The 13,334-nt window shown below is 28.6% G+C and overlaps 2 long non-coding RNA genes and 1 other non-coding gene across 4 annotated transcripts; all 3 read right to left on the bottom strand.

Moving 5' to 3' along the window:
• Nucleotides 1-660: 660 nt before the first annotated feature.
• On the bottom strand, nucleotides 661-746 carry TRNAM-CAU (transfer RNA methionine (anticodon CAU)). Its single transcript is given in 2 exon segments — nucleotides 661-696; nucleotides 709-746. It is a non-coding gene; the product is annotated as a tRNA-Met (tRNA).
• Nucleotides 747-1,947: 1,201 nt separating this feature from the next.
• Nucleotides 1,948-3,509, bottom strand: LOC145031260 (uncharacterized). Of its 2 annotated transcripts, none has more exons than XR_013676913.1 (2): nucleotides 2,884-3,509; nucleotides 1,948-2,323 (listed from the first exon to the last, which is right to left on the bottom strand). It is a non-coding gene; the product is annotated as an uncharacterized LOC145031260 (long non-coding RNA). The 2 variants fall into 2 exon arrangements; XR_013676912.1 differs by having other exon boundaries at nucleotides 3,225-3,509.
• Nucleotides 3,510-9,347: 5,838 nt separating this feature from the next.
• Nucleotides 9,348-11,147, bottom strand: LOC145031259 (uncharacterized). The gene is made up of 2 exons (XR_013676911.1): nucleotides 10,628-11,147; nucleotides 9,348-10,371 (listed from the first exon to the last, which is right to left on the bottom strand). It is a non-coding gene; the product is annotated as an uncharacterized LOC145031259 (long non-coding RNA).
• Between the last annotated feature and the right edge of the window lie 2,187 nt (nucleotides 11,148-13,334).

Raw genomic sequence — 13,334 nt, 5'->3', positions numbered from 1 at the left:
ATCCTACGATCGTACGTTCGAACCTACGCTCGTTCTTCTATTCTAATCCTACCGCAATCTTACAAAAAATGATTGAAGTATGATCAGGATCGACTCATCTATCTAGATGAGATTGTAGTATGATCATAATTTTAACGAGGTAAGACCTTTGATTGATGTATTGAAAAACTAAAAATGTGTTTTGTATATCATTTTGGTTCCATTTAGTTAAGAATTAAAAAAAAAAAAAAAAAAAAAAAAAAAAAAAAAAAAAAAAAAAACGATTCATCAATATAGATGAGATTGTAGTATGATCATAATTTTAACGAGGTAAGACCTTTGATTGATGTATTGAAAAACTAAAAATGTGTTTTGTATATCATTTTGGTTCCATTTAGTTAAGAATTTAAAAAAAAAAAAAAAAAAAAAAAAAAAAAAAAAAAAAAAAAACGATTCATCAATATAATATTACTTTGAAGAAGAATTAAATCCAACTTAGACTTTTAACTGAAAATGTTGTATATCAATTTGGTTCCATTTAGTTTAGAATTTAATAGAAAAGGGTTTCATCCATTATAGAATAATATTAATTTGAACAAGAATTAAATACAACAAAAACGATTAATGAAGTTAGATTTTTGGTATAAATTCCTAACTTTATTTCATAAAGAAAATTTGAAGTGGGGTGAGAGAGGCTTGAACTCTCGACCTCAGGATAACTCTTATTGCTATGAGACCTACGCGCTAGCCAACTGCGCCACCACCCCCTTTGCTTTATGGTTTGAACATCTACAATTTTGTAATATGCTTTATAACGATAAAAATTAAACTATATTAAACTCGACTTTTCAAAATATTTACTCGTGTTTTAGGTGATGATCTCATGTTCAGTTGGTTCATCGCCAAATTTGGTCCGTAATTCTAATGAAGACGGTTCTACCTTGTGAGGGTGGCACACAACCATTTACATTAGAGCCGAAACAAAATTACAAATCAAAATTATATATATATATATATATATATATATATATATATATATATATATATATATATATATATATATATATATATATATATATATATATATATATATATATATATATATATATATATATATATATATATATATATATATACACACGTTTAGGTTTTATTGAAAACAAGAAACCTTAAAAATCATATAAATTCATAGAAAAAAATACTTAGACATCATAAATCTTTCTTTTTTTTTATTTTATATTATGAATTTTCACAGTTTTTTCTTTATTTTCACTGAAATTTTTTTGAAAAAAACAAAAAACCAAAAAAAAACATCGATTTTTTTTTCAGCGATTTTATAAATAAAACTGCGATTTTTAGGTAAAAAATGACAAAAATTAAAAATATATTTGTGATCTCTAAGTATTTTTTTTATGCATTTTTATGATTTTTTGGGGTTTTTTAGGTTTTTTTTTGTTTTCCATATATATATATATATATATATATATATATATATATATATATATATATATATATATATATATATATATATATATATATATATACTATCTTATAAAACAAATTCTACTATTTCTAAAAATAGATTGAATAAAATAATAATATTTTTTTAAGACGTCCAAATCATTAAACTAATTGTACAACTAATCACTAATAAAATAATATTAAATTTTAAATAAACTCCTATAAATCTTCTTTTCCAAGGTTTTGACCAGATTTTTTTTTCATCCAAATAAATACTCAACACCCTATAATTTGATCATTTCATGAATTTTCTTTATTTTTAATATGACATGTTTCCTAAAACAAACTAATGATTGAATTGAAAATAATCATTCTCCATGAAAAAGAAATTAATTGTCGAAACAAACTATTTGCCGCTCGCCGCTTTGCGCGGGTAAACGGTTAGTATATATATATATATATATATATATATATATATATATATATATATATATATATATATATATATATAATTATGGCAACTTTACTATAAATTTCAATGATACATCATTACAATTACTTTTAGAATAAATTACATGAATGGTCCCTATGGTTTAGAATATTTAACTCTAATCTACCACCTTCATATTTTATCAACTTGACCCATACCACACATTTAAAACTTTCTTTCTCTCTACTACTTCGCCAGAAACCACCGCAATCGTCACCGTCATTGCCGGAAACTGCCGACGCAACCATTTACGCTAGAAACCACCTCCACTACACCTATTTTCTTATTTCTCTCTCTTTCCTCTTCGTATCTTTAGGCAACCACCACTAGCACACCATTTTCATCACCTTCAACTACAAACAGCAACCACCCAAAACTAAATGAAACCAGCATCTGAAAAGTCAACCAAATCACAATCAAATCAAAATATGATACCTGTAATAAGCACCAAACTGATACTAAAGCCGAATTTAACCAAAATATGATTACATAAGATCAATTAAATGAAAATCTTGGGTTCGAAAAGTAGATACCAAATTGATAACAGAAACCATTCAACTTATGCTAAGAATCAGATCATGAACAGTAATCAATAGCAATCAAAAAGTAAATCGATCAATGGAGTATGAAATCAAAAACACCAATTCATCGGTTCGAAAAGTAGTTTCCAAGAAAAGGTTTGATAGAGCCTTATCTATTTAAAACACTGTAAACACTAATCCAAAAGAAAATATCTCATATCGAACATGGAAAACATTCAAGTTCCAAAATAATTCCTAATCAAAGGTCATAATATGAAATAATCATGAACAAAATCATCAATTCGAAATAGCAAACCAAAATCAGGAACAAGCTAGAATTGGTTTTAAAAATAACAATGATCTTGAGATGAAAGAAAAAAATCTGATCCATTACATTTTCTGGAAATAAAAGAGCAGATGAAAAAAACCCACCAGTTCTCATTTTCTGGGAATCAAAGGGTTCGTCATTCGTGGTGAGGAAGGGAAGGCTAGAGCCAGAGATGTAAGAGCTAGAGTTTTAGTTTGTGAGAGCATAAGGCAGAGATGTGTGTGTTGTATCTAGAGTGGCTGAGATGTGGGCGATGTAGTCGGAGGCGGAGAAGTCAATGTGAAAATCGGAGAAGTCAGTGCGAATGCCATAAATGGTGTGGGGGTCGCTGATTGAATAGTGTTATGGGGTCGCAGATATGAAACGAAATCGATGAAAGATCTAAAGATTTGGAAAATCGAACCGTATATCTAAATAATCAAACCAAAACTTTGAAAAAACGAACCGAAGATGGAGGCTTCAAGGCGTTGGTGGTGGCTTCAATGGCAGTTGCATTTCACAATTAAGGCTTTTGCGCCTTCAATCTGAGTGACGAACATATCAATTTCTTGTTTCATTCCATCCAATACTTTAGTTAGTTTCTCGATTTCATTGAAGGTAGGCATGATTCTCGTGTTTTATTCTTGTAATCGATGTGGGAGGAAGATGGTGACGATGGATGAGACCACCGGTTTCAAAGGAAGCTATTACGTATAAATTGGAATGACGTTGATGGGCTTATTTGATTTAGGTTTAGTGTTAGATTTGATTTTGGGCTGGCTTTTGGTTTATAATTTTTATTTTTGGACTATACGTTCCAATTAACCTAAACTATAAGGATGATTTGTGTAACTCAAAAAAAATGGACATGTGACACTTCATTATTGGTTCCAGCATATTGCCCTAGTTACTTTGTTTTCCATAGAACTCATTTATTTATTTATATATATATATATATATATATATATATATATATATATATATATATATATATATATATATATATATATGAAACTTTATACGGTACTTTTTATTAATGAATTAGTCTTATAACAATTGAGAACTAGTTGTATGAAGCTTTAATTAACTAACAATTACCAATAAAGTTTGATCCAAATTATTTTTTTGGGTTTTCATAAAACCTTAATATTTTTGTTTATTTTTAATAATAATTTTATTTATATCCTAAACCCTAACTAGACAACTAAACAATAAAGAAAACCTAAAAAAGAACAATGAAAGCCATCTATATCAAATTCTAGCATTAGGCCTAAAAGTCAAAACCTATTTTGTAAAGGTGTAACTTATTAATGATTTAGGCATCTAGTCTAGTAAAAAATATTCAAAAACTAGTAGTGTTGTAGTCATATGATATAAACACGTATCAAAGAGCACGGTGTACTTTACTCAATTATACTCTTCTTTATACCATTATATATACAGAAATCTCTTCATAAGAAATCGAACAAGATAGAAGACAATAAGGGAAAGAACAACTTTGGTGTGGACTTACAAGTAAGCAAGGATGCAGAGGTAAATCAAATCATGTATGTGCTTAGACGGTCGAAGTCTTAGAGGTCGGAGAGGTTGAGAGTTTCAATGGTGGCAACATTTAATGACTTAGGAAGAAGATGATACATGATACATGAGAAGAAATCCATAGTCACGAAGAGGACGAGAAGAGAGCTGCCGATGACAATGTTCAAGGGTCACAGTTTCAGTTTTATTATCGATACCTTTTCATTTTTTTGTTCTTCCTTGTTAAATACTTCAAATTTTAAATTTAATTTTGGTAGATATCTTTTCCTTCTAAGTAGGAGATTTATTTATTCTAAAAAATTCAAGTTAATTTATTTAAGTATCCTTTTTCTGTTCAATTTTGTATGGAACCTTTCTTTATTGAATAATTTACTGGGTACTTTAGATTTGTAGATTACTAAGCAAGTATTAGCAGATAAAAAAACAGGGGGGCCATGCCCATGGCCCCCCAAAGGTATCCGCCACTGTACCTTGTTAAAAATAACTTCATTACTTGAACGTCAAATATTTCATTAATATCGTCATAAGAATCGAGTAAAATAGCTTTGTAGTATTTTTGGTTTTGCCGTAACAATTATTCAATGTGAATAAAAAGATTATTTAAATTGAATTTGAATAAGGTGTGCTTTATCAATTTAGACTTCTAATGGTCGACAGAGTCCAACCACTTTTGGAACGGGCTAAAGCGGTACCAACAACTACACCGTTCCTAGGTTGGGCGATGCCGCCAAAAGGGTGCATCAACGGGTTGGTTAAACCGTGTGAAATATTTATCACTTTCCTTGTTACGGTTCAACGACTATATTTAAATTAATATTTTTATTCAAATATATAAAAAACAATCAATTATTCTATAAACTAGCAACTCAGTCTAATTCTTTTCCAATAATCTTGAATTTCATTCCAACCTTTTCCAACGTCATTCGACTTTTTAAAAAGTAATGAATCCACCCATCAGGAAGTATGTTATGGGGAAAAAATCATTATTATTCATCTTCATCCGACGATGAACAACCTCATCTTTACACTTTTCTATTCATTTTCTCGAACTGCACAAGTGCTTGTTCAGAATAATGCAAGTTCCATCATGGTTAGGTGTTCAAGAATTATTGTCCATAGAGACCATGAAGAGGCAAAAATGGTGTTGATCCAACAATACTTGAAAATAATGCAATATTTGATGACGAGCAACTTTGTAGAAGGTTCTAGATAAGCAAAGATTTGTTTATGTGTATTGTTGGTAATACGAAGACGAATTGTCTTGTATGCCCAACATAGGCTACTTTTGTGAAACCATTATCACATCTAATACCTAGAAAAAATTTACCAAGAAAAGAAGGTTCAAGACGATACAAGAAGCAACATGAAAGGATGTTGAATGAGCTTTTGGCATCATAAAATCCCACTGGATCATAATATAACATTCGACATAACATAACAAGAGATATAATTGATGATTGCATTATACTACACAATATGATATTGCAAGATGCGGGTGTTGTTATATTTCCGATCTCGTAATGATCCACTATCAAGGAAGAAGTGAATACATATATGATCCATGAGTTATGTTTCGTAGAATCCCACCACCATCTTCGCTAAGCTTTTTGTGATTACATTGAACACCTACTTACCAAGTGATTACATTGAACACCTACTTACCAAGTCTTTGTGATTACATTGAACACCTCCTTACCAAGTGATTACATTGAACACCTACTTACCAAGTCTGGATAACTAGTTTTTTTTAATTTATTTTAAAATTTAAGTTATCATTTTACTATTTCATATAGTATGTTATTTTTTTAATGAAATGTTATGTTTGATTACATTGAACACCTACTTATCAACTCTAGATAACTAGTTTTTTTTAATTTGTTTTAAAATTTAAGTTATCATTTTACTATTTCATATAGGATGTTATTTTTTTTAATCAAATGTTATGTTTGATTTTGTTTACAATTTTTTTTAGTTTTAACTTAATAATGTTTTTAAATTTACAAGTGCCTTTTAGTTTTAACTTAATAAATAAGTAATTTAAAAATGCGTGTAGGTAGGAATTATAGTAAAACGATAGACACAAGCTTGTAAACTTTTCATGCATTTAAACTTATAAATCTTATGGAGTTTGGTCTTTCTACCAATGTGGAACTCATTCCCACATCCATCTGTTTTACTAAATTTATTCGCAAATACTCATCTTTGAGTATAAATATCCCATTTAATATACTCCATTTTGGACATATACTATATTGTTTTGAAGTTCTTACAGAGGAAAACACAAACCCACTTAGAGTTAGTTATATATACAACCAGTGGTGGATCCCTTGGGGCTAGGGGAGGCCATGACCCCCCTATTTTTTTATCTGCTAATACTTGCTTAGTAATCTACAAATCTAAATGACACATTAAATTATTCAAAAAAGAAAGGTTCCATACAAAATTGAACAGAAAAAAGATACTTAAATAAAATAACTTGAATTTTTTAGAATAACTAAATCTCCTACTTAGAAGGAAAAGATATCTACCAAAATTAAATTTAAAATTTGAAGTATTTAACAAGGAAGAACAAAAAACGAAAAGGTATCAATAATAAAACTGAAATTGTGACCCTTGAACATCGTCATCGGCAGCTCTCTTCTCGTCCTCTTCGTGACTATGGATTTCTTCTCCTGTATCATGTATCATCTTCTTCCTAAGTCACTAAATGTTGCCACCATTGAGACTCTCAACCTCTCCGACCTCTAAGACTTCGACCGTCTAAGCACATACATGATTTGATTTACCTCTGCATCCTTGCTTACTTGTAAGTCCACACCAAAGTTGTTCTTTCCCTTATTGTCTTCTATCTTGTTCGATTTCTAATGAAGAGATTTCTGTAGATATAATGGTATAAAGAAGAGTATAATTGAGTAAAGTACACCGTGCTCTTTGGTACGTGTCTATATAATATGACTACAGCACTACTAGTTTTTGAATATTTTTTACTAGACTAGATGCCTAAATCATTAATAAGTTACACCTTTACAAAATAGGTTTTGACTTTTAGGTCTAATGCTAGAATTTGATATAGATGGCTTTCATTGCTGTTTTATACGTTTGCTTTATTGTTTAGTTGTCTAGTTAAGGTTTAGGATATAAATAAAATTATTATTAAAAATAAACAAAAATATTAAGGTTTTATGAAAACCCAAAAAAATAATTTGAATCAAACTTTATTGCTAATTGTTAGTTAATTAAAGTTTAATACAACTAGGTCTCAATTGTTATAAGACTAATTCATTAACAAAAAGTATTGTGTGTGTGTATATATATATATATATATATATATATATATATATATATATATATATATATATATATATATATATATATATATATATATATATATATATATATATATATATATATATATATATATATATATGGAAGGGTTATATGGAAAACAAAAAAAACCTTAAAAAAACCCCTAAAAATCATAAAAATGCATAAAAAAATACTTAGAGATCACAATTATTTTTTGTCATTTTTTACCAAAAAATCGCAGTTTTATTTACAAAATCGCTGGAAAAAAAATTAAAAAATCGATTTGTTTTTTTTTTTTTGGATTTTTTTTTTCAAAAAAAAATCATTGAAAATAAAGAAAAAGTTGTGAAAATTCATAACATAAAATCAAAAAAAGAAAGATTTGTGATGTCTAAGTATTTTTTTTTTATGAATTTATATGATTTTTAGGGTTTCTTGTTTTCAAAAAAACCTAAACCTATATATATATATATATATATATATATATATATATATATATATATATATATATATATATATATATATATATATATATATATATAATTTTGATTTGTATTTTTGTTTCGGCCCCTAATGTAAATGGTTGTGTTCCGCCCCTGTATACAACATATGTATATATTTATATATGTCCAAAGTTAGTAAAAATATAAATATTTATACTAAAATTTTCATATATATATATATATATATATATATATATATATATATATATATATATATATATATATATATATATATATATACACACTAATCGTTACTCGCGCAAAACGGCGGCGGTAAATAGTTTATTGCATCAATTATTTTCATTCGGAAACATATTATATTTCAAGGAACACAAGTTACTTTTTGACTAATCATTTCATTTCGGTGTTTATTTGTCATTATTGATTAAAAATAAAAATACATTTATTTCTCTATATTAATATAGATTATTGATTAAATAGCCGATTATATCTTTGTTTTTTCAGTATAATTACGATTTATGTTTTTTTTTTGTCACTGATAAATTGACGCGTAGACGGAAACCTTTAATCGATCTAGGCGCTCTATTGAGGTCAAACAACTAATTGACGTCTAGGCGGAGACCCTTAGTTGTATTATAATTTATTTATAAAAAATTAGATATTACTTGTCCTAACAAAATTAATAAATGTAACAGTTTTTTATGGCTATTTTTTATTATAATATAAATAATTTATTAAAAAATTATATATAACCTAAGAAAATAAATATTTGAAGTTTTTTAAATTTTTTGGTGTAATATTTGAAATTTTGAAAATTGAACTTTTGATTTTCGTGTAATTATTACAAACATTTAAGTATTAATATTTTTAAAAGTCTAACAGATATGTAGAAATTGATTCATTTAACGTTATTTCATCAAATACCCTAGATCAAGAAAGTTTCAAAATGAGCTTTATTTCCTTCAATGGAGAATTTAAATAATTTTTAACTTTTAATTGTACTTGTTAATGTATCCTAAATTGACATAAAGTACTTAAAATGTGTTTATGTAGTCTAATTTAGCTTTAATCTATAGTCAGAATCTTAATCAGACAACCAATGCAATTTTAATTCTTTATCTATTGATTGTTGAGTTGACTTTTGTTTTCAAAAAATACAATCCTAGAATAATTCACATGCTATCCTAACTTGTTCAAGTGTCAAAGATTTAATTAACTATTATTAAAAGTTTCATCTTATAATATCAAACTAATTTATTGAAAACTGCCATACACTGCCATAGTTAACACATATATCCAATAAAACCAATAATATTATTCAAGGATGGACCATATATGGAAATAAACTCAATGGTGATCAGATAGAAGCAAACCGCCTCAACCCCCCGTCCCTCCTTGTACTCACAATAATATTTTTATAAAATACATATGCACATGTCTATTTTTTTTAAATGTCAATTCAAAATAGCAATTTCATAAGGGGTAACTATCTTCTTATCCTGTAAATAGCAATTTCACTTTCATGAGTCTCCAATACACATACATAGTCACATACGCTCTCCATGATTAAAGACCCATCATTAAAAAAAAAAAAAAAAAAACAGGTATACTTTTAACCGTTGTTCCTATTGTTGTATCATCTATTGTTCTTGTTGTTGTTTCTGCTGTAACTGGCAGTTGATGTGTTATTATTGAAACTAATGTTTCAGGAGCTAAATCTTGAGCTGCTGAAACTGATAAAAATAAAAATAAAAAAAAAAAAAAAAAAAAAAAACTCACACAGACTATGGGTCATTGAAAACAATCAAGTCAATGAGCCAAGATTTTTAATATGGTCTTAACAAAAACACAAACTCATACAATCTATTGTTCAAATTCAAGTCCTGTAAAGAAAGTTGAAAATTGGTTTTAATCACAACTAGTTTGAGGCACAAAGACCCACATCATATTTAGAACAAAAATGAATAAGAACAACTTCAAAGATAAAATAAAATAAAAAAAAATGATCATTTCAACCTTGCATTAACCAAGGTTACCGATCGGGTGCCTAGGTGGATAGGGTTAGACGGGAAGCACGATTGATGTTAGACATCGGGGATAAATAAAGGGTATGAAGGCTTGTCTTTATTTGGAAGGGGCTGAAGGGAGATTTTAGGAGAAAATAAGATCTAAACCATGATTAAGAAATAATTTAGGAAGATAGAAATAATGTTTTATATATATTCCAATCTTGCATTCTCCAGGGCAAATTTGTCCAATCAGGCGATTTTTTGACTGCTTAAGAAGGGCAACATTTACCCCAACCTGTATGCATATATTTAAAAAAAGGGACAGATAGTTAATATTATTCTTAGGATGAAAGCACAAGTAGACATGTCGCAAAACTTTGTTATTGCCATATTGAAAACCATCAAAACCACCAGTTACACCAGTTTCAAGTAAATATGTAAATAAATAATATAAATTCACAAATTTATAAGGAAATATATAAACAGTCACATACGTATAGTGAAATGGGATTTGGAGTTAACAAATGAAATAGCTAGGTCAAAAACTTTACCTGAATCAAAGAGAATCTAGGTCAAATCCATTTAGATCCGAAAATTTTAAGTAACAAAAACCATAAATTTTTATTTTGGAAAGAAGATTACAAGCGAAGAGAGATGGCCAGGCGTTGAATCAGAGACAAAATGGGAAAGATGATTTGATCGGAATAGAGAAGGAGAATGGTGGTGGGTGTACCCGTGGAGGTGATTTAGGGATTTTCTGAGAAAGGGAGGAAGAGAGGAGAGCAACGTTAGTTGGTTGTTGGTGGTGGCTCTTGGTGCCAACAACGTTTATGGTGTAATTATCAGTCCCATTAATGGTTGTTTCAACAACTAAGATTAACCCTAGAAAGAGAAAGGAGGAAATGATGTAGTTAAACACGAACACACAGATTCACGAAAAAGAATACATGGGTTGGTGTCGTTAGATGGAGAAATGATACGACCAGTGAAGGAGATGGATAATGGTGGTGTGTGGTCATGGTTTTATTAGGGGGTGGTTGCCTATTTTTAGAAAAAGATAGGGAAAAGATGTTTGGTGAAAGTATTTAAAAAATAATTTTTGAGAATTTGATATAAGAAAAATTGATTTTTTGGAAAAGTTAGGAATTTTTAGCTTTTTATGACTTTTCCTAAAAAGTCTTTTGCCTTTGAAAAGATTAGCCAAACACCCCTTAGTTGAAGGGGGTAGGTGGTTGATGGCGGCATTCAAGGTTTATCCCGGTATGAGATAAAGAGATAGAGGAAGCCAGTGATATAGTTTGGAGTTGGAGGAAGGTAAGGGAGAAGTTCAAGAGGAAGTTGTGAGATATATGGGAGGCTCGCTAGAATCCACATATATTTGCCATGATCTCGGATACAACATAGATTGATTTCGGGTCAATGGTGTATTGGGAAAGATAAGGAACAGTTCAATAGATGGTAGATACTTGTACTTACTGCATTATTATTTGGACAATTTAAATTATAATATTATTATATTAATAGTTTTTTGTATTTTAAGCTTAAACATTTGAACGTTTTAAATTTTTTTTTAGAATAAGGTTTGTATAATAATATAAGAAGATACAGAGAGAGAGGAATCCTACCAAACATCCAAGATATACCAATGTATCCTCTAGAGCTTTGCCCTTTTGACAACACAACTCTTATATTCAAAGCTAATCATGGATCACTTGAGCTTGTCAAAATAGGATTGGGAAAAGTTCTGCAATTTCATTTACATAAGTTATAAATGCAACAAAGATTAATGCAAAATCATTGTAGAGTCTTCTTTTCTAGTAAAAGACCATAAAACAAATAAACCATAAGAAAACAATGTGATTAAAAAATAATACAAATTGATTTCCAAGATCACTCAACATTTTCCATCTAGACTTTTGCATATTTTTATATTATGTGTAAACAAATTGCAAGTACATTGCTTTTAGAGGTAACATATTGCGATTATAGGTAAAAAAAATGATACTAAACCCAAACTTGCTTATCTTCATGTGGTGACTCTTACCCAAAATTACTTTTATAGTATGGATTACTAATAAAAGCAAAAAAGAAAAACAAGTTCGAGTTATTGACATATTCGCCACTTGTGATGAGATGGTAATATTTTTACAAACTTTTTTCCCCTGTAACAAATCAAAAGACAAGTTAACATGAACAGCATTGTGATGGCTAAATTAAATGAAAAGACATCGGCAAAGAAAATAAATACAAGTTAATATAACCGCGATAACAATATACTAAACCTAGTTTGATTTTATATGTTTATTGGTCCATGTTTACGTTTATCCAAAAGCCCAAGTTTCTGTTAAGATACCATAGCCCATACGACCATATTAATATATTAAAACTTAAACCGTAAATAAATAATATGCATTTTTAATTCTTTAATAAAAGAAATTATGATTATAATTTTCTATATATTATGCTCGTAGGCAACATGTTATTAAATGTTATTATACCTACAAGTTATCACATGACCATCCTAATCATATATGATATAAAACCAAGTATGGAATTGAGCAACACCAAATAACATGTTATAATATCTTTTTTTTTCTATTTTTTTTTTCAATTGTTTTTTTTATTATTATTTATGTCATAATATTTATAAAAAAACATATAAACTAATACCACATGTAAGTTAAAAACACTATTAACTAAAAATGACATTACATGATACATTCAATCGTAGGTGTCGACATCGTTCGATAATGATTCAATCATTCATGTTGTTATTCTTCATAAGTTCGTTCTGTCATTCATCACATAATGGGTGACCGAGAAAGGGCTTATTCGATTTTGTTTTTAAGATACTAAGATTATTTAGAGAAAATGTCAAACGTGTTGGAATGCAAATCAACAAATTGTTACCCACTAGTCAAATGGTCAATAGTATTGGATATCATATCTTAGCATAAAATATAAACTCTATAGTGTATAATACTTAATATATTTAAAAAAATATATAATTATTTTTATTAAAATTCTAAACGGGTTGGCGGGTCAACCCGTATATTTTTTGAGAAACTCACATATGACCTGTTTAATAAACGGGTTGACAGGTTGGCGAGTTGAAAAACTCAACTCAAACCCGTTTATTTTGTATCGTGTCGCGGGTCGTGTCGAGAATTGTCGGACCTAAAACAAAGGTGTTAAAAAGGTTTTATTGAAGGTTTTGATTTGTTTTTGGAACGATAAAGTTGTTGGAAAATGGTAGTT

This window comes from Lactuca saligna, chromosome 2 (assembly GCF_052625555.1).
Source record: "Lactuca saligna cultivar CGN05327 chromosome 2, ASM5262555v1, whole genome shotgun sequence".
Taxonomy (NCBI): domain Eukaryota; kingdom Viridiplantae; phylum Streptophyta; class Magnoliopsida; order Asterales; family Asteraceae; genus Lactuca; species Lactuca saligna.
Note: the sequence above shows the minus strand (reverse complement) of the source record. Positions and strands in the feature narration are given on the sequence as shown.